We start from the raw sequence: 22,269 nt of genomic DNA, 5'->3' as shown, positions 1-22,269 counted from the left end.
TATAGTCATCTCAAAAAATGGTAAATAAATACATGGAATTGCATAGTAAGTATGTAATATTTGGGAATTGGCTTCCCCCCCACACTCAGCAATAATTGACAATTCCTTTTCATTGCTGAGTAGCATTCCTTGGTATGGATGTACCACAGCTTATTTAATCATTCATCCGCTGAAGGTCATTTTGCCTGCTTCCTGTTTTTGGATATTATAAATAAAACTGATAGAAAACATTCATGTACAGATTTTTGTGTCAACATAATTCTTCATTCCTCTGGGATGAATGTTGCTGAGTAGAATTGCTGGATCCTATGGTAGTTGCATGTTTGGTATTTGAGAAATTGTTTTATAGAGAGGCTGTAACATTTTATATTTCCATCAGCAAATATATGAATGATCCAGTTTCTCTGCATCTTCCCTAGCATTCAGTGTTGTCACTTTTTTTTTTTTTTTTTGTCTTTTTGCCATTTCTAGGGCCACTCCCGTAGCATATGGAGGTTCCTAGGCTAGGGGTCAAATCAGAGCTGTAGCCACCAGCCTATGCCAGAACCACAGCAACCCAGGATCTGAGCCGAGTCTGTGACCTACACCACAGCTCACAGCAATGCCGGATCCTTAACCCAGTGAACAAGGCCAGGGATCGAACCTGCAACCTCATGGTTCCTAGTCAGATTTGTTAACCACTGCTCCACGACAGGAGTTCTGTGTTGTCACTATTTTTTATTTTAGCCATTCTGATAGACATGTAATAATATCTCACTGCAGTTAATTTGGATTTCCCTGATGTCTAATGGTGTTGAACATCTTTTCATGTACTTCTTTGCTACCTCTATATCCTCCTTAAATGAACTGTCTGTTCATGTCTTTTGCCCATGTTCTGCTTTGATCACTTGGATTTTGTTGTTGTTGTTGAGTTTTGAAAATTTTTATATGTTCTAGATTTTATTCTTTTGTTGGGTATGTGGTTTGCAAATATTTTTTCCCACTCTTTAGCTTGCCTTTATAACCTCCTAAATAGGGTCTTTTGCAAAGAAAATTTTTATTATTAATTTATTGCTCTTTTTAGGGCCCCCGGGTGTGGCATATGGAAGTTCCCAGGCTAGGGGTCGAATGAGAGCTGCAGCTGCCATCTCTACACCACAGCCACAGAAATGCAGGACCCTAGCCAGGTCTGTGACCTATACCACAGTGCATGGCAATGCCAAATACTTAGCCCACTGAGCAAGGCTGGGGATTAGACTCCCATCCTCATCTAAATTAGTTGGGTTCGTTACTGCTAAGCCTCAATGGTAACTCTGTAAAGTAAATTTTTAAGTTTCAGTAAAGTCCAATTTACAAATTTTTATGAATTGTTCTTTTTGGTGCCAATTCTGAGACCTCTTTGCCTTGTCCTACATTGCAAAGATTTCCCTCTGTTTTTTCTAGCTGTATATTTTACATTTAAATTCATGAGACATTTTGAGTTAATTTTTATAAAAGGTATGAGACTTGGGTTAAGGTTCTTTTTTTGTTTTGTTCTTCTTTGCCTAAGGGTGTCCAATTGCTTCACCAGTGTTGAAAATGTTATCCTTCCTACAATGAATTGCTTTTACGCCTTTGTCAAAAATCAGGCATTTTTGCATATGTCTATATTTAGGTTCTTTATTCTGTCCTGTTGATTTATATGTCCTTCTCTCTGCAAACGGCACACAGTTTGGATTACTCTATGTCTTGAAATGTATTCTCTCACTTGATCTTTTCTCCCAAAGTTGTTTCAGTTGTTCTAGTTTCTTTGCCATTTCATTTAATTTTAGTATAATATTGTCTACATCTATGAAGTATCTTGTTGGGATTTTGAGAATAATTATGTTAGAACTGCATATCAAGTTGGGGGAATTGACATTACTTTTAAGTTACATCTCTTCATGAACACACTTCCTTTCTTCACTTATGTAGGTCTTTGATTTCTCTCAGTAGTTTTGTGGGGTTTAGCACGTAAGTACTATATATATATTTTGTTATATTTACACTTAAGTATACATTTATTTTCCATTGAGCAATTGTGATACTATATTTTAAATTTCAGTATCCATCGCTAGCATATAGAAATACAATTGTATGTTTATCTTGTATCCTGTGACTGTACTTAACTCATTTGCTCTAGGAGGGTTTTTGGTCTATTTGCTTGTTTGCTTGCTTTTTTAGGGCCGAAGGTGCAGCATATGGCTAGGGGTCGAATCGGAGCTACAGCTACTGGCCTACGCCACAGCCATACCAACCCAAGATCCGAGCTATATCTGCAACCTGCAACACAGTTCACAGCAGTGCCAGATCCTTAATCCATAGATCGAGGCCAGGGATCAAATCCACCTGATGGATACTAGTCCAGTTCATTTCTGCTGAACCACAACAGGAAGTCCCTGTTTGTTTGTTTTTATAGATTCCTTGGAATATACTATATAGGCAATTATGTCATCTGCAAATAAGGACAGCTTTTTTTTTTCCCTTCCAGGATGTAGGCTTTTTAGTTCAGGTTCTTGCTATATTACAATAGCTAGAACTTCTAGCAATATTTTCAATAACAGTGTTAAGAACAGACATCCTTGTCTTGTTTTCAATCTTACAGGAAAAGCAATTTTTCCACCATTAACATAATATTTGTTGCTATGTATCAGGTTTGGGAAGGTCCTCTATTCCTATTTTTTCTTAGAGTTTCATTATGAATGAATGCCGACCTTTGTCAAATGCTTTTTCTGCTTTGATCTGATCTTATAATTTTTCTTCTTTAGCCTGTTAATGCAACAGATTATAGTAATTGATTTTCAAATACTGTATCATCCTTGCATCCTTAAAATAAACCCCACTTAGCTAGAGTATAAAACGTCTTTTATATACTGCTGAATTCTCTTTGCTAATACTTTGTTAAAGATTTTAAAATTTATATTCACGAGAGAAAGTGCTCTCTCATATTTTTTTACACTGTCTATTTTTTTATGCTGTCTTTGTCTAGCTTTGGTATCAGGTAATAATAGCTTCAAGAGAAGAAAAGGCTGTTGTATTTAAACATATTTTTGCTTACCATGTTCTTTCTTCTTTCCTGATAGCTATTATTTTAGGGCAGATCTGCTGGCAACAAATTCTCTTAGTTTTCTTCCACTTAAGAATGCCATGATGTTCTATTCATTACTGACGGATATTTTTGCTAAGTATAAATGCTGGATTGACAGCTCTTTCCTTTCAACAAATGAAAAATACTGTCATTTTTTTTTAATGGTTTCTGCTGAGAAACCTACTGTCATCCAAATTATTTTTCCCCGTATAGGTAAGGTATCATTTTATTCTGGCTGCTTCCAAGATTTTTTTCTTTGTCTCAGACAAAGAAAACTCAGAAGTGTCATTATGGTACACCTTGGTGTGATGGTTAATTCTATCTATTAACTTGGCTGCACTACCTAGGGTAAGATAGGTATTTGGTCAAACATTATTCTAGATGTTGATGTGAAGGTATTTTTTAGATGAGAGTAACATTTATATCAGTAAGACTTTGAGTAAAGCAAACCAGCCTCCATAATCCTGATTGGATGGGTGGACCTTATTCAATCAGTTGAAGACCTAATAGAAAAAGTGTGAGTTCCCACTGTGGTGCATCAAAAACAAATCCAACTAGTATACATGAGGATGTAGGTTTGATCCCTGGCCTCACTCAGTGGGTTGGGGATCTGGCATTGCCATGAGCTGTAGTGTAGGTCTCAGACTCAGCTTGGATCCTACATTGCTGTGGCTGTGGTGTAGGCTGGTGGCTGTAGTTCTGATTCAACCCCTAGCCTAGGAACCTCCATATGCTGTGGATGTGGCCCTAAAAAGCCAAAAACAAACAAACAAAAAAAACCAAAAAAAACAAAAACAAAAACAAAGTCTAGAAAAAGGACTGACCTCCCCTGCCTGAGGAAGAGGAAATTCTTCCAGCAGACTGTCCTCAGACTTGAACTACATCAACTCTTCCTAGATCTACAGCCTACTGGCCTACTGTGCCAGTTTTGGACTTGTCATCTTCCTTAGTCATGTGAGTTAATTCCTTAAATAAAATCTCTCAGAGGGACAGAATCAATAGGATGTGTATGTGTGTATGTATTCTATATGTGTCTATTATATATACATATATATGTATGTATATATGTGTATTATATATACAAAGCACACACATATACATGTGTATATGTGCTGTATATACATTTGTGTTATATATACTTGTATATGTACAGATACACACACACACACACACACATACATGCATTCTACTAGTTCTGTATCTCTGAGACAGAGAGAAATTATCTTATTCTAAGAAATTGGCTCATAGGAATTTCCGTAGTGGCTTAGTGGTAATGAAACTGACTACTATCCATGAAGACACCAATTTGATCCCTAGCCTTGCTCAGTGGGTTAGTGATCTGGTATTGCCATGAGCTGTGCTGTAGGTGGCAGATACAGCTTGGATCCCTCATTGCAGTGGCTGTAGCGCAGGCCAGCAGCTGCAGCTTCCATTCGACCCCTAGCCTGGGAACTTCCATGTGCCACAGGTATGGCGCTAGAAAGCAAAAAAAAAAAAAAAAAAATTGGCTCACATTATTGTGAACATTGTCAAATCCCAAATCTGCAAGGTACACAGAACCACTAGAGTGTGTGTGTGTGTGTGTGTGTGTGTGTGTGTGTGAAGAAACCTAGTATGTCTGGCATAAATTTCTTTAGGTTTATTCTGTTTGAGGTTCAGTGAATCTTTTATCAACTAGAGGTGGAAAAGTTTGTATTCAACTGATTTGTTGGGATCCAGGGATCATTACCTCCCAGTGGGGGTGAAATCTAGGCTCCCTTGTTGGCCTTTTCTGGAACACCCCAGGGGGAGGGTTGGGGCCCTCAGAGCTTCAGGCGGTGGAGGTTTAGGCTGCTGGGTTTCTATGGGGCGGGGGTGGGGAGGTGGGGTACATAGCTTTTTCTGTGGTGTTTGGCTGCAGTAGAAAGGTTATTGTGTAAAATTTTTCTGTCTTCCCAGGTTGCCCCTTTCCTGCCTTGGGGCTGGGAGAGAGCAGGCCTTTTGGTTGTTGTTGGAGCTTTTTTGGTCTGTGCTATTGGCATTTCCTGTCTGCTTCTTTAGCAACAAGTCTAGGCTATGTGAAGCAAAAAGAAAACCTAGAGAACTCACCTCCCTGTTGTTCCTCTGGTCCCCAGGTCTCTAGCGAGTCTGCCTTCTTCCTTCTATTTTTCACCTTTATGTTTGTTTCATATAAAATCTCCAGAGTTTTTAGTTGTTCTTAGGAAAAGGAATAGGGAAAAGTATATTTACTCCATCTTCTGGAAAGCTGGACTCCCACTCAGCTATTTTTTAACTATGTTGTCAACTTAGGGATTTAAAAAAAAACAAAAACCACACTGGGTCCCAACAAATCAGCTAATATTCTTGCTATAACTATGGAGCATCAAATATCTTGCTTATAAAAACATGATTTTGCTTAGATTAGCTGCAAAGAATTTACTGATAATGTATGTAGAGAAGATTATGGGTTTTATGATCTTTGTTTCATTCTTTCTATATATATGACATAGAATAGTTTTTAAATTAGAATACCACCTTTTCCACCTTCAGTTGTTCAAAAGTATGGATGGTAATGATTTAGCTGTCCTAAGAGTTTGCCTTTCTAAATTTATAATAGTGGCATCTAGGAAGCCATGAAAAGTGCTTGAAGGTAAAACAAATTATGAAGTTATTTTCAACAAGTTATTTTTCAGTGTTAATAGAGCAGGTAAGTACAGACACTACTCAGCTGTATAGGTAGACCTCTGTAGTTTGTATACAGATAGGGCCAAAGCTTAAGGTAGGAAAAAAATTTAGAATAGTAACCCTCACTTAGTGGAATATCCCAAATATATCATTCTTAGGGAATATCTTCCTTCAGTCTGTTTGTTGATTTACTCTAAGTGTGGTAAAAAATGATAGGGTGGAAAGATGAGAAAATTATACAGGAAGAACAACAATAAATATAGCTGTTTGAATACTTATCTCTCTGGACAATTCTAGAAACGGTAAGTGATGAAAATTAGCTCTAACATATAGATAAATGCTGCCTTACATGGGAGACTTCACTGAATTATTTTTCTTCCTTGATGGGGGAAAAAAGATATACTCTCAAGGGTAAAATCTTTGATAAGATGAAGGAATATTTATCTTAACGATAAAGAACAACTCATAAAGTTGGCTTTAAAAATATCATTTGTATTATGCATGTAATTTTTCAACATTTTAAATCTTCACATTTCAAAATAATTCTTTCATACAATCTCCATAATCATTATTTTTAATAGTTGCACAATATTCCTTTGGGCATATATCATAATTCATTAAATAGTCTATTATTGCTAAACATCTAACTCACTTGCAATGTTTCACTTTTATAAGTAGTAATAATATGAGTAACAAGTTTTTGCACATAGTTTTCACCCTACCCATTATAATGCTACCAACAATGTAAGAGGATAGAAGCTTGTCTGCAACCTCTCCAGCAAGTTACTGTCACTGACAAAAAAAAAACATAGTGACTTTAGAGTTGATATATTAATTGCCTAATTTGCAATGATTTAGTTAATAGTTGTTTACTAGTTTTCTTTCTTTTATGCAATGGCTGTGGTTGGCCTTTACCATTCATCTCGTCCGATTTGGGTTTTTTTTTTTGCTTTTTAGGGCCGCACCCATGGCACATGGAGGTCCCAGGCTAGGGGTCAAACTGGAGCTACAGACTCTGGCCTATGCCACAGACACAGCAATGCAAGATCCAAGCTGCGTCTGCAACCTACACCATAGCTCAGAGCAATGCCAGATCCTTAATCCACTGAGCGAGGCCAGGGATCAAACCCGAAAGCTCATGGTTCATAGTCGGATTCGTTTCCACTGAGTCACAACGTGAACTCCCTGAATTTGGGTATTATTTTAAAACAATTTGAATGAATTCTTTATAATAATCAAAATATTAACCTGCAAGTTGTTTTCCAACTCAGTCTCTTCATATTTTCAATGTAATAAGGTCTTCATTTTTATATAGTTAAAATCTCTGATTCTTTTTTTTATTAAAGTCTAGTTGATTTACAATATTGTGCCAATTTCTGCTGTATAGCAAAGTGACCTAGTCATACATACATATACATTCTTTTTCTCATATTATCTTCCATCATGTTCTGTTCCAAGAGATTGGATATAGTTCCCTGTGCTGTACAGTAGGACCGCACTGCTTATCCATTCTGATTCTCTTCTTCGTGATTTGTTCACTTTATTCTAGGCTTAGAATGTCACTCCTATAATTCTGTTTTTCTTTTTCTTTTTAAAATTTTTTTATATTTTTCTTTTTTTAGGGCCACACCCGTGGCATATGGAGGTTCCCAGGCTGGGGTTGAATTAGAGCTATAGCCACCGGCCTAAGTCATGGCCACAACAACGAGGGATCCGAGCCATGTCTGTGACCTACACCACAGCTCACAGCAAGGCCAGATCCCTAACCCACTGAGCAGGGCCAGGGATCGAACCTGTGTCCTCATGGATACTAGTAAGGTTATTAGCTTCTGAGCCATGATGGGAACCCCTGTTTTTCTTTTTATATTTATGTACATATTTTTTTACTTTCTATCCAATATAATTTAGTTCAGTGTTTATTTTGAATGGAAGGACAAAGGTGATTTTTTTGGAAAATTGCTAAGAATTTATCTCACTATGATTTCATAAGTAATCCTGCCTTTCACTATTGATTTATCTGTGAGAAATTCTTAGTTATGCCAAGCCTGTGGCTGTCTAGTTCAGCCCTGTGATCGCTATTTAGCTTTGTGTCATTACTGTTTTAACCACTGTAGCAATACAGAACATAGCACACCATCAAAAACTGCTTGTTCACGGAGTACAGAATCTGGCAGGGCTTCTTGTCCTCATTACTAACATGTTAAGAATTTTCTTTAATAGTCTCTCTCACGTGTTACTCTTTCCCCCACCCACTTTATTTTGTACAATTTCAAATCTACAGAATAGCTGAAAGAAGGCTACAATGAACACCTATATATCTTTCACCTTGATGCAACAATTACTAAATTTTGTCACATTTTATTTTTCTCTTTAATATTAACATACATCAGTGCTTGCACACACCTTTGCATTTTTTTGAACTATTTGAAACTAACCTGGAGACCTCATGACACCTCATCTCTAAATGTTTCAATATACATCTCTTAAGAACAAGGCCATTCTCCTTTATAACCACAATGCATTATTTCATTCAATATTATTATACACAGTCAATATTTAAATTTCCTCAATTTTCCCACACTTAACTTTATAGCTTAAAAAAAAAAAGAAGAAGAAGAAGAAGAAAAAAAAAAAAAGATCCAGGAGAGTTCCCACTGCGGTGCAGCTGGTTAAAGATCTGGCATTGCCTCTACCTTGGCACAGGTTCAATCCCTGGCCCAGAAGCAGTGGGTTAAGGAATCCGTTCATTTATTTATTTATTTTTCAGGAGATGGAATTATCATCTATATTTTGATGGTGATGGTGGTTATATTACTACACACAATTATAAAAATTCATTAAATAGTACATTTAAAATTGATAAATTAAATTGGGTTGTGATGACTGTTGTACAAGGAATCCAGTATTGTCACCATGCAGCATAGGTCACAGCCTCAGCTTAGATTTGATCCCTGGCCATGGATGTGGCTGGAAAAAAAAAAAAAAATCTGACCGGGAATCACCCATTACATTTAGTAGATGTTCTCTAACCATCTTTCTTCTTTCTCTGTCCATCTCTCTTCCTCTTTCGTCTCTCCCTCACTCCTCCTCAGCCTTCTTCCTCTCTCCCACTCTCACTCTCTCCATCCCTCTCTCTAATTTTTATAACATGACAAGTCTAGGCCAGTTGGTTTACAGAATGTTTCAAATATGGATTTCTCTGACAGTCTCCTCACATGTGCACTATTTTTAATAAATTTTGGATTTTTTTTTCCTTCTTTTTAGGGCTGTACCTGCAGCATATGGAGGTTCCCAGGCTAGGGACTGAATCGGAGCTACAGCTGCCGGCCTACACCACAGACACAGCAACATAGAATCCAAGCTGCATCATCGACCTACACTGCAGCTCACAGCAATGCCGGATCCTTAACCCACTGAGCAAGGCCAGGGATTGAACCTGTGTCCTCATGGATGCAAGCCGGGTTGGTTAACCGCTGAGCAATGATAGGAACTCCAATTTTGAAATTCTTTTAAGTTGTAGTCTCATTTCTTCCCCTCTTCACATGCAGTTCTACTTTCAAAATCCTACTGGAATTTTGATCAATACTATAATTATGTAAATAAAATTTTGAAACAGTCCAGAGAAAACTGCACTAAATCTTACAACAAATTTATGAAGAATGAGCATGTTGATATTATTTAAAAGAGTATATTTAAATCATCTTCTTTCATATTTAAAAAATTTTAGAAGTTCTTCATATCAATCATATACTTAGTAAAATTACTTTTAACAGTCACATTATTTCGCTATTGAGATTTTTTTTGGTTATATTTTCTTACTGGTTATAAATTACTTTCTTTTTTAAATTGGTCTTATTTGCAATCACTCTATTAAACTCTAGAATTACTTCTATTAATTTCTCATTATTTAAATTTTTCCAGGTATGTAATCAAAATACCTGTATGTAATAATAATGTTTATCTCTTCTTTCCAAATATTTATACAAATTAACTTTACTGTCATGACCAAAATTGTCTAAAACAATTTTAAATATGTAGATGACAGTGACCATTCCTCTTAGAGATACTGAGAAAAGTCCCTTTCTAAAAGAATTACAAAAATATTTTGAACTAAAGCAGACTTACTGAAAGCCAGGGCATAAATTACTTAGTAACCACGCAAGTATTTTAATCTATAACACTAGGTTTATGGAATCAATTCTTGTATTTTTGGTGTTTAAAGTTTCATTTTTTATGTACTTCCTGTATCTTTTTACCCCAAATCCAGCGCAACATCTTTTTTTTTTTTGTCTTTTTAGGGCCACACCCAAGGCATATGGAGGTTCCCAGGCTAGGGGTCCAATCGGAGCTATAGCTTCCCCAGCCTATACCACAGCCACAGCAATTCAGGATCCGAGCCTTGTCTGTGACCTGCACCACACACAGCTCATAGCAACGCCAGATCTTTAATCCCTGAGCAAGGCCAGGGATCAAACCCATATCCTCATGGATGCTAGTTGGGTTCATTAACCGTTGAGCCATGACAGGAACGCCTCTTTTTTTTTTTTTTTTTTTTTTGATATCTTTTTTTAAAAGAATTTTTAAAATAAAAGGAATACATGTACTGAGAAAAATAGAAAATATCCTGTATTACTTTGTGTCTATAATCAGAAGTATGTATTTATAGACGATGCCCTGATAGTCAAGTTGCTTATAAAATAAGTGTTAGCACTGCCCAGCCCACCACCTCCACCCCCGCCCCCAGTCCACCCCAGCCCTACCTCTCTGGTCATCAGTGTCCCAGAATCCTACACAAGCCACCTCCACTCTCTTTCTTACATTACCCTTTTTTCTCCCTTAAAAAAATGCATGTACATGCCCCGTTTTCCCTGTCCAACCATCACAAAGCATCCAAGTCGTCACTAGAGACTGTCACTCAGTGCACGAGGGCTTTCACACAGCTTCTCCTTCCACAGGCCAACTCTCTTTCCTGTGAACCAGGAACATCATTGCTCACTCGACTAAGACTGCACTGCTAGAAATGCAGTGAAATGAGACTGAATTCAGCTTTAGTTCTTTGAACCTTTATGTCGTGGAAGAAAACCTAAGTTTCCTGGAAATGCTGACAAATCTTCACCTACTGCCATTTTCACCCTACATGTTCTTCTGGTTAAACTTGTTTTTCTTTTCCTCTCAGCATCAAGAGTAGAAACGTTCCTCTCATTGGCTTTTGGTGTTGTTTGGCTTTGTTGGAATGAATGGCACTGAACTGGTTTTAGTGTCAGCTCTCAGAAGGGCTCGGGGAGGACCACACCATCTCGTCTGATGCAGGCTTGGAGGGGAGGAAAGTGGACGTGGATGCTGGGCACATGAGAGAAGCTGGGGTTCTGGAAAGTCCATGGCAAAAGCAGCAGCTCTGGGGGGAAGGCTCAGCGTCATCAATCAAGTCCAAATGGGGGTCAGCGCCATGCAAAGCCACTGGCAGTTCCAGGTAATGTAGAGGTAGGCATTCCCTGGGAAAGTGACTTTATTTTGCCCACACCACCACCCCACCGGTGACAATGTTGCTTTTTTAATCAACTAATTATGTATTCAGGTCAGTCTGTAAATATGAATTGGTTGGCCCCGGGGCATATGGAGTTCCCAAGCCAGTGATCAGGTCCGAGTCACAGCTGCGGCAACACTGGATCCTTTTAACTGACTGTACCAGGTGGGGAATTGGACCTGCATCCTGGTGCTGCAGAGACACCATGGATCAATCCTGTTGTACCACAGCAGGAACTCCCAACATGATTATGTGAAATATTACCCTTTTAAAAAGGGAGGGGGGAATTATACTGCATTACTGTATTCAGTCATCTGTCCCTTCTTGACGTCATAACAGAGTGTTATGTGCAGAGTATGTAATGACTAGAAAAATGCATCTTAAGATTGCACACGGAGTTCCCGTCATGGCTCGGTGGTTAACGAATCTGACTAGGAACCATGAGGTTGCGGGTTCAATCCCTGGCCTCGCTCAGTGGGTTAAGGATCCAGTGTTGCCGTGAGCTGTGGTGTAGGTTGCAGACTCGGCTCGGATCCCGCATTGCTGTGGCTCTGGTGTAGGCCAGCGGCTACAGCTCCGATTAGACCCCTAGCCTGGGAGCCTCCATATGCCACGGGAGCAGCCCCATAAAAGGCAAAAAGACAAAAAAAAAAAAAAAAAAAGATTGCACAGTCCGAGGAATGAGTGGTGGTCAGACAGTGTCAAGAGCTTGGACATTAGGGATAAACTGCCCAGGTTGGAATCTCGGATCTTGCTTTGTTAACTGTTTGATCTTAGCATCCTTCTTAACTTCTCTAGCGCTTTGGTTTCCCTCATTCAGAAAATGATAACAATTCTCATAAAGTTGTTGCAGAGACCAAATGAATCAATATACACACAGTGTTTGGAATGGTGCCTGGTATGTAGTAAGTGCTGTAGGTGCATCAGTTATTATTTCTACGATCATCATAATTATTATTCTTTAGGCACCAGAGTCTCCAGGTTGAATAAGAAACTCCACATATTAGACCTGGCCACAAAACTTGGTGTCTTGCAAGGGAAACCACCATCTGACAGTGTGGCTAAAATCTAGACAGCTTTAGTTTTCAACCAACAGACTTTTCAAACCCCAATAGAAGGAGAAGCTTGGAGAGAAAGATGAAAAGTATCTACTTGACTATTCTTCCCTGGTTCTCTGATGGGTGAGATTCCTGCTCAGTGGCAGGATGTTCCCTGTGGATAGGCAGGGTGCACAAAGACTGATAAAAAGTATGCTTTTAAGGATAAATTTTATTGCCAGTATGTTATATTTGGGCTACATTATATGTAAAATTGGCTTTTTTTTTTTAATTATCCTTTAAAGTAAACTTAATAACTTTGCTTCCATGGAGAAAATGTACATTGAATTGCATAATAAATGACTTGTAAAAAAGGACCATCCATTTATTGGAGAGTTCACGTACGCCTAGAAGAAGTTTAGCAATATCTAAAGGGGCTGCAATAAGATTGCTTAGCAAAATCCTAGGGAACTTTGAAAGAGCAAAATCCTGTGAGATCAAAAAGCTTGACACTAGAACCCAGTCAGGTCCCTACTTAATAAACTGCAAGCTCTGTATTGAGGCAGATGCATCCAGACAATCCAACTGTATCGACAATTCTATCATTATAGTGACTCCACCAAAGTTTGTTCAAAATCTGGTTCTAAGCCAGGGCTCTGCCAACCATGACACTTGGATCTGATGTTTTGAAAAACACATTTTAAATCTTCTTCTGAAATATGTTCATTAACTGGGCTACACATCTTAAAGACCAGTCACCTTTTAAATTTGTCCAGTCTCGGGGTCTGCCAGAGGTGGGCACCCCCTGAAGCCACCAAGAGTGTCCTCTGCCTGGAAGGCATCCTACCCCCAAACTGTTAGATCATGACTCACGAAGCAAGTGCCATCTTCTAGGGTCATTTTTAGTGAGATTTGCTAGAAGACACTCTTCCTTATGAGAATCACTCTAGTCTGAAAACAAATCTCTAAATTGCTAGTGACTGGCAGGGAGCATAGGCTCATGGTTCCTTTCCTTTTCCCACACACTTGTTCCCATCAATAGACTCCACCAAAATGAAAGTCTCTAACCTTTGGTTACTTCAGGCTATTGAGTGCTTGGCTGCAAACCAGGTTGTATGACAGAAATCGCTAAAAGATGAAAACCATACTTAACCACCAATGATCCATTTGATGAAAAGAAACAGCGTCAAAAAGAACATCATAAGAAAGAATTTCTAACAATACTCACATCCAGCAAAACACAGAAAGTGGGTTTATTTACATTGCTAAAGACATGTCACACCAGAGATGGGGGCCAAACAGAAAAACTCAGGTCACTGTTTCTGGTCTCAGGCTTGAATTTGATCAGTTAAACTCTATAAGTGTTTTTTTAATTTTTATTTTCTTATTTTTATTTTTTGCTTTTCAGGGCCCTACCTGTGGCATATTAAAGTTCCCAGACTTGGGGTTGAATCAGAGCTACAGCTGCTGGCCCACACCACAGACACAGAAATGCCAGATCCGAGCTGTATCTGTGACCTCCGCCACAGTTCATGGCAACTCCGGATCTCCAACCCACTGAGTGAGGCCAGGGATCGAACTCTTATCCTCATGGATACTAGTTGGATTCATTTCTGCTGCACCACAATGGGAACTCCTCTATGAGTATTTATTCAGCAACTACTTACAGAAGTCCTTGTACTGGCCTTTAGGAAATAGAGATAAGACAATAAATACCAACAGCTATATTTTACATGCTTACCATATTCCAGGTACTTTAAATGTGTTTTCTCATTTGATCCTTATAATCATTCCAGGAAAGAGTTATTATTATTATCCCCATTTATGATGAAAAAAACTAGAGTGAGGAGTCCTTAAATAACATGCCCAAGGACACATGGCTGGTAAGGGACTGGAGGTACCAAGCAGTCTGATTCAGGGCCTTAGTTCTTTTTTCTCTCTCTCTCTCTCTCTCTCTCTCTCTCTCTCGCTCCTTTTTTTTTTTTTTTAAATTAAAGTATAGTTGATTTACAATGCTGTGCCAATTTCTGTTGTACAGCAAAGAGACTCAGTCATACATATATACACATTCCCTTTCTTATCTTCTATCATAGTCTATCCCAAGAGACTGGATATAATTCCTTATGCTGTATAGTAGGACCTCATTGCTCAACCATTCTAAATGTAATACTTTGCATCCATCAACCCCAAACTCCCAGTCCCTCTCACTCCCTTTCACCAAGAAAGTCTGTTCTCTATGTTTGTGAGAGAGCCGTAGTTCTCTCTCTCTCTCTCTTTTTTTTAGGGCCACACCTATTGCATATGGAAGTTCCCAGGCTAGGGGTCCAATTGGAGCTACAGCCACTGGCCTACACCACAGCTCATGGCAACACGGGATCCTTAACCCACTGAATGAGGCCAGGGATCCAACCCACGTCCTCCTGAAAGCTAGTTGGGTTCCTTAACTGCTGAGCCATGAAGGGAACTCTGAGAGAGCCCTAGTTCTTAATCAGTGAGTAATACTGTCTCTCATGATCCCTGACTGCAGGAGTTTACCTAGAGGAAGTTTACATCAGGAGCCATGATGGTACAAGTATAGAAACTATGAGGTAAGAAGAGGTGAGTACCATAAAAGGTGCAGAAGTCTCTGGGCTTCATATCCAGTGGGAAGAAGTAGTGATGCTCTTATGGGGAAACAGGACCACAAATGGGCTTTGAAAGATCCTTGGTCTTAGGTGACACAAGGGTGATGATAGAGGAAGAGCAAGTCTCCCAGGAGGAAGGAACAGTGTGGATGAGTTCAGGAAGAGGGGAGGGCAGGGAAGAGAACAGCAAATGGCACAGGGTGGCAGGGAGCTAAAGGACACATAAGGAAGAGAAGGGGGAAGGAATGAAAAATACTGCTGGCAACATAATGGCAGAAAGCTCCCAATTCCAGGCTCAGAAATGTATCCAAAAATTTTCAAAGAGCAGGACACCTTTACAAATTTCTAAGTAAGGAATTCCTGTTGACAGAATGGAATCATGGTGGTACTGGAGAGGGAGGGATGGAATTGTCAAGACTTGGAAACCAGTTGTCAAGGGAAGAGGAGAACAATAGCACATGTACTGGGTTAAATGGGGGCATTGCCAATGATGCAGTCATGTCCTAACCCCTGACCTTATTTGGAAAAAAGAATGTCTTTGCAGGTGCAATTAAGTTGAGGGTCTTGAGATGAGATCATCTCGGATTATCTCTTTGAGCCCTAACACTAACAATAAGCATCCTTAGAAAAGAAAGGCAGAAAAGATACAGGCACCCCTATGTTCATTGCAGCACTATTCATAATAGCCAAGACATGAAAACAACCTAAATATCCACTTACAGATGAATGAATTAAGAAGATATGGTACACATAGACAATGGAACACTACTCAAGCATAAAAAGGAAAAAACAGTGCCATTTGCAGCAATATGGATGCAACTAAAGATTTTCATACTAAGTGAAGTAAGTCAGAAAGAGAAAGACAGATACTGTATGATATCACTTATATATGTAATCTAAAATATGGTACAAATGAACCTATCTACAAAACAAAAACAGACTCACAGATATAAGAGAACAGACTTGTGGTTGCCAAGGGGCAGGGGGGAGGGAGTGGGACGACAGACTGGGAATTTGGGGTTGGTAGACGCAAACTATCACATTTCGAATGGATAAGCAATAAGGTCTTACGGTACAGCACAGGGAACTATATCCAATCTCTTGGGGTAGAACATGATGGAAAAGAATATGAGAAAAAGAATGTATATATCTGTATGCCTGGCTCACTACGCTGTACAGCAGAAATTGACACAATACTCTAAGTCAACTCTAATAAAAATAAAATAAGCTTTAAAAAAACCAGCAAGGCAGGGAAGATTTGAGACAGAGGGAAAAGAAGACACAGAAAAGCAGAGGAGGCAGTGTGGCCATGAAGGCAGAGGCTGGAGTGATGAGGCCACACTTCATCACTATGTGAGGAATGCCAGCAGCCAACAGACTCTGCAAGAGACAAAGAATGATCTCCTCCCCTCTGCCATACCGCCCCCACCTACCAAGAGAACACAGCTCTGCTGGATTGGGGACTTCTGGCCCCCAGAACTGTGAAAAAAACCACTTCTGTAGTTTTAAGTCACCCAAGTTGTGGCAGTTTTTTACAGCAGCCCTAGGGAACTCATACAAGCATCCTTACGATAAGACAGAAAAATCTGGAAGCGAGCTGATTTTGAGAGGTACTTAGAGACTGATCAAAATGATAAAGTTTGTAGAAAAAAAAATCCGGCACATGGGATACTAAGACAGGGGCAGAAAAAGCAGGGCAGAATCTTTTCCTTTCCCATATCTTGGCTCATTGTCATTAGTGTTTGTCTTAGTGTTGGCCTAGCTCTGCTCTATACATGCTTGATAACAATGCACATTCGTGGGAGTTCCTGCCATGGCATAGCGGGTTAAGAATCCTACTGTAGCAGCTCAGGTCATTGTGGAGGTGCAAGTTGATCCCCAGTCTGGCATAGAGGGATAAAATATCCGGCTCGGATTCAGTCCCTGTCCCGGGAACTTCCATACGCTATATGGAAATTTTATGGTGGGTATGGCCATTAAGAAAAAAAAAAAAAAAAAAGCATATTCTTGGACCCATCTCCAGATTCTGATTCCTTTGGTCTGGGATGGGCTCAAGAAGATAGTTTCAAAAGCAACCCAGGTAACTCTGATGTAAGTGATCCTTTAACACAGGGGTCAGGGTTCAAGGGCCAGACAGTAAATATTTTAGGATTTCTGGGTCGCAAAATCTCTGTTGCAAGGACATGAACCCGTTCTGGTGGCACAAAAATAGCCACGGACAACATCTTACAAATGAGAAGGGCTGCGCTCCACTAATATTTTATTAGGCATGCTGAAAATTGACTTTCATATAATCTTCATGTGTCATGAAATATTATTCTTTAAAAAAAAAATGTTCCCCTCAACCATTTAACAAACGATGAAAACAGGTGGTGAGCCAGATTTGTCCCACGGGCCATAGTTTGCCAGTCCCAGCTTTAACATGACGCAGGTTGCAAATTGCCACTTTCAATGTTAGAGCTGAGATTTTCCAAGCCAGTGGCATGTCATGAAGCAGCAGGAAGAGAGGAGGGGTAAACATCTGATGCACCGGCAGCAACCCCAGCTCGCTGGCAGCCTCTTCTAAAGCAGCAGCCCGTGATGTACAACCATACTGTGAAAGGGTGTCACTCATGGGAACGTGATCCTCCAGGCATGCAGTGGACTCCAAATAGACTGAGGGCCGTTGTGCTGAGCAATGATGGGCAAAGCCAGTGTCCAGACTGCAGCCTATGGGAGAAAGTCAGGTAGCCACTGGTTTCCTTCCACCTCTTTCTCATCCATTGAAGAGTATCTCACAGAATGCAAGGGAGTTAAGAGGGATAACATGGTCTTAAATTAAGTCCTTTATAAACTTCAATGTGTCAAATGCAATTATCAACAAATGACTTTCAATACATTTTATTTTATTTTTGCTTTTTTTCACTGCTATGCCTGTGGCATATGGGCTAGGGGTCAAATTGGAGCTGCAGCTACAAGCCTACACCACAGCAACAGTAACACTGGATCCAAGCCTCATCTGCAACCTCCACTGCAATGCTGGATCCTTAACCCTTTGAGTGAGGCCAAGGATTGAACCTGCATCCTCACAGACAATGTGTCAGGTTCTTAACCTGCTGAGTCGCAACATGAACTCCTCGATATATTCTACAATGTTGGATTGGGATCTGCCACCAACAATCTTAGAGTATTGCTGCTATTCGCAGGTTGCTTTCTCCATTCCTGGGCAAATATTTCTGCTGTCCATTCCTGGGCAATCATTGCTGCTGTGTCTCCTCTCTTCTTCTCCAGCTTCGAGTTAGCCCAGCTGGGCTAGATTTACCTGCAAGCGTCCTCTATCTGAGTCATAGACACAAGCAAATACACGTAACAGAAATCCATGACCAAACCAAGATTCAGTAACATCTCCATGGGCTAAAACTCTTGACTCAAAATTATAAGATGAAATGTAACTAGGACAAATGTAATTGTCTGCATTTACATGTACAGAGATTCAATTATAAAAGCACAGGTTGGAGGAGAGAATTTATGAGCAGCTGTGTGATACACCAGTTCACAGGATAAAGGCCTCAGGGATGTTTTTAACTAGTCTCAACAAGAGCTAGTGAGATGGGACTGCTAAAGTATTTAATATAATTTTTGCCTGCATTAACACAATTAGGATGTCCTGATGAATACAAGAGTCACTGTACTCTGAAATAATCAAATGACAGGTAGAGTCCTTCAGCAACTCTGGGCAATAGGTTTTAAAAGAAACATTAGAATAGTCAGAAGATCATTTAGTAATGGGAGTGTAAACAGAGGATAAAGAACAAGGTAAGAGAGAGATTGAAAAATATATTTTACTGAGAATATTTGAAGGGGCTGGAGTTGTCAGTGGTGCTTTTGAGGAAGTACTTGGAAATATTTGGAAATGAAAGAAATACCATATGCTGTACAGCAGAATTTGACACAATACTATAAATCAACTCTACACTAATTAAAAAAAAGATCCAATATGTGTTGTCTACAAGAAATTCAATTTACACATGAAGACAGATTAAGAGTAAAGGATGAAAGACATAATGGAGAATAAATTAATAACTGGTTATATTGAATTTAAAGCAAAAAAGTAAACGAGGTACCTATTTGCTTGGAGAGTATCTCTGTAAATCTTTTAAAATAAAAGTTCCTTATAAATGGGGGTTGGGGGAGTTAAACTACACAACCTAAGCATGATGGGTCAAAGCCATACATGTATGAAGTCTATACACCCGAACTCCCAGAAAGCAGATCAGAAGGTACCAGACAGAACATAAAGTGAGGCCCAGCAGAGATGTGGATGTCTGCTCAGAGGCAGGAACAAAAGTGAGTCACAGAAGCAGACACTGTCCTACCCATTCTGCACTGCACAGGGAGAGAAGGCCTGTCCATCAGAGAAAGATGAGCACATTCTATTATGGGAATTATTGGAATTTGAAACCATCACACACTTTTTATTTATTTATTTTTGTCTTTTGTCTTTTTAGGGCTACACCCATGGCATATGGAAGTTCCCAGGTAGCGGTCGAATCAGGGTCGAATATGGCTGCCAGCCTATGCCACAGCCACAGCAACGCCAGATCCAAGCCGTGTCTGCAACCTACACCACAGCTCACAGCAACGCTGGATCCTTAAACCAAACGGCCAAAGCCAGGGATCAAACCTGCATCCTCATGGATGCTATTTGGGTTTGTTACCACTGAGGTTGCGGGTTTGATTCCTACCCTTGGTCAAGTGGGTTAAGGATCCAGTGTTGCCATGAGCTGTGGTGTAAGATTCCTTAATCACTGAGCCATGACAGGAACTCCCCCCATCACACATGTATATCACACAACTGATATACTTTTTTTCTTTATGTTCCAACAACCTGGTTGACGTTGGCATAATTTGACCTCAATTCAGCTTGCTTACTGGGAGAGGAGGAAATGCAAACTATTATATTTGAATGGATAAGCAAAGTACCTATACAGTTCTATATCCAATCTCCTGGGATAGAACATGATGGAAGATAGTAGGAGAAAAATAATGTGTATCTATGTATGACCGGGTCACTTTGCTGTACAGCAGAAGTAGGCCCGGTACTGTAAATCAACCATACTTGTATAAAATTAATAAACTTTATTTTTTAGAATAGTTTTACATTCACAGCAAAATTGAGTGGAAAGAACAAAGTCCACATACACCTTCCACCCCCACACATGGACAACCTCACCTACCACTGGCATCTCCCACCACAGTGGCACCTGTGTCACAATGAGCCTACAATGACACATCATTATCACCCAAAGTCCAAAGTTCATATTAGGGTTCCCTCTTGGTGTTGTACATCCTGAGGGTTCTCACACTGCAGTATGATCTGGATCCACCCTTGTAGTGTCATACAGAATAGGTTTGCTCTAAAAATCCCATCTTTGCCCTTCATTCCTCCTTATCCTGGGAAACCACTGATCTTACTGTCTCCATAGTTTTGCATTTTCCAGAATGTCCTAGAGTTGGAATCAAACAGTATGTCATCTTTCCAGGGTGGCTTCTTTTACTTAGTAATGCGCAGTTAGAGTTCCCCCATGTCCTCTCATGGCCTAATAGCCCGTTTCTTTTCAGTGCTGAATAATATTCCATTGTCTGGATGAATCACAGTATATTTATTCTTTCACCTACTGAAGGACATCTTGGTTGCTTCCAAGTTTTGGAAATTACAAATAAAACTGCTACAAACATCTGTGTGCTTGTTTTTGGTGTGAACACAAGTTTTTAACTTCTTGGGGTAAATACCAAGGAGTGTGTTTGCTGAAACGTATGGTGAGAGTATGTTTAGTTCTGTAAGAAACTGCCAAACTGTCTTTCAGAGTGGCTGCATCACTTCGCATTCCCAGCAGTAAATGAGTTCCTGCTGCTCCACATCCCTGCCAGCATTTGGTGCTCCAGTATCCCAGATCTTGGCCATTCTAATAGGTGTGTAGTGGTCTCTCCTTGTTGCAATTTCCCAATATGATGTTGAATATCCTTTCATATGTATATTTACCTTTTATTTAGTGAAGTATCAGTGGAGGTCTTTTGCCCATTTTTAAACTGGAGTTGCTTGTTTTCTTCATCCAGTTTTAAGTGTTCTTTGTGTATTTTGGATAAAGGGCCTTTATCAGATATGTCTTTTGCAAGCATTTTCTCCCAACCTGTGACTTGCCTTCTCATTCTCTTGTCACTGTCATTCACAGAGTAGACATTTTCAGTTATAATGAGGTCCAGCTTATCAATTACTTCTTTTATACATTGCGCCTTTGGTGGTGTATCTAAAAAGGCATCACCAGGGAGCTTGAGGTTAACAGACACAAACTATGGCCTTTGGAATGGATTAGCAATGAGATCCTGCTGTGTAGCACTGGGAACTATGTCTAGTCACTCATGATGGAGCATGATAATGTGCGAAAATAGAATGTGTACATGTATGTGTAACTGGGTGGCCATGCTGTGCAGTAGAAAAAAAAAATTGTATTGGGGAAATAACTATTTAAAAAAAACAACACTGAGGTAAAAAAATAAATAAATAAAATAAAATAAAAAGGCATCACAATGCCTAAGGTCTTCCAGGTTTTCTCCTAGGAATCATTTTACTTTAAAAAAAAATAGGAGTTCCTGTTGTGGCTCAGTGGTTAACAAATCTGACTAGCAACCATGAGGATGCAGGTTCAATCCTGGCCTCATTCAGTGGGTTACGGATCTAGCATTGCCATGAGCTGTGGTGTAGGCCACAGATGCAGCTCAGATCCTTCGTTGCTGTGTCTGTGGCGTAGGCCAGCAACTGCAGCTCCGATTTGATCGCTAGCCTGGGATCTTCCATACGACACAAGGTACAGCACTAAAAAGCAAATAATAATAGTAATAATTTATCTGTATGGACTCATAGATATTTATCCTATACTTTGGATCATCATCCAATTCTGCTTTATTCTATTGTTGAAATTGTTTCTGCTCTGGATGTTAGAAGCTCTTTCTATTGAATCCAGGCTCTCTGATGTCCACCTAGGAATGTGGTTTTTGTTTGTTTTTTACTTCCATACTTTTTGGCATGATGAGAGGCCTCAGGCTCACCTTATATATATCTTGCCTCAGTTCTAGAATCAGTCATTTTTTTTCCAACCCGTACTTCCTTTTACTGGAGAATGGTACTGAATACCAATATCTGAGTCCGAGGTATGCTTACTGGAGTATTGTTGCTTCTGGGCCATCTCAGCTAACAAAGGAAGGAAACATGTGTGTCTACTCATTCAGATCTATACATATGGCTTCCGCCTTTTAACCCTAGGGGCTGAGTCACATGGAATTATCTGGTCAACTCTG

General features: G+C 39.6%; 1 protein-coding gene and 1 long non-coding RNA gene across 2 annotated transcripts in view; both read right to left on the bottom strand.

Moving 5' to 3' along the window:
* ZNF704 (zinc finger protein 704) overlaps nt 1-22,269 on the bottom strand; it is a 271,560-nt gene that overhangs the window by 145,072 nt on the left and 104,219 nt on the right. The gene's annotated exons all lie outside the window — the stretch shown is intronic.
* LOC146403821 (uncharacterized) lies at nt 1,785-5,561 on the bottom strand. The gene is made up of 2 exons (XR_014843662.1): nt 4,539-5,561; nt 1,785-3,809 (listed from the first exon to the last, which is right to left on the bottom strand). It is a non-coding gene; the product is annotated as an uncharacterized LOC146403821 (long non-coding RNA).

This window comes from Sus scrofa, chromosome 4 (assembly GCF_054392235.1).
Source record: "Sus scrofa isolate SSC_HxYL_T2T_F1_AM1 chromosome 4, Sscrofa_HxYL_maternal_Yorkshire_Landrace_v2.0, whole genome shotgun sequence".
Lineage (NCBI taxonomy): Eukaryota > Metazoa > Chordata > Mammalia > Artiodactyla > Suidae > Sus > Sus scrofa.
Note: the sequence above shows the minus strand (reverse complement) of the source record. Positions and strands in the feature narration are given on the sequence as shown.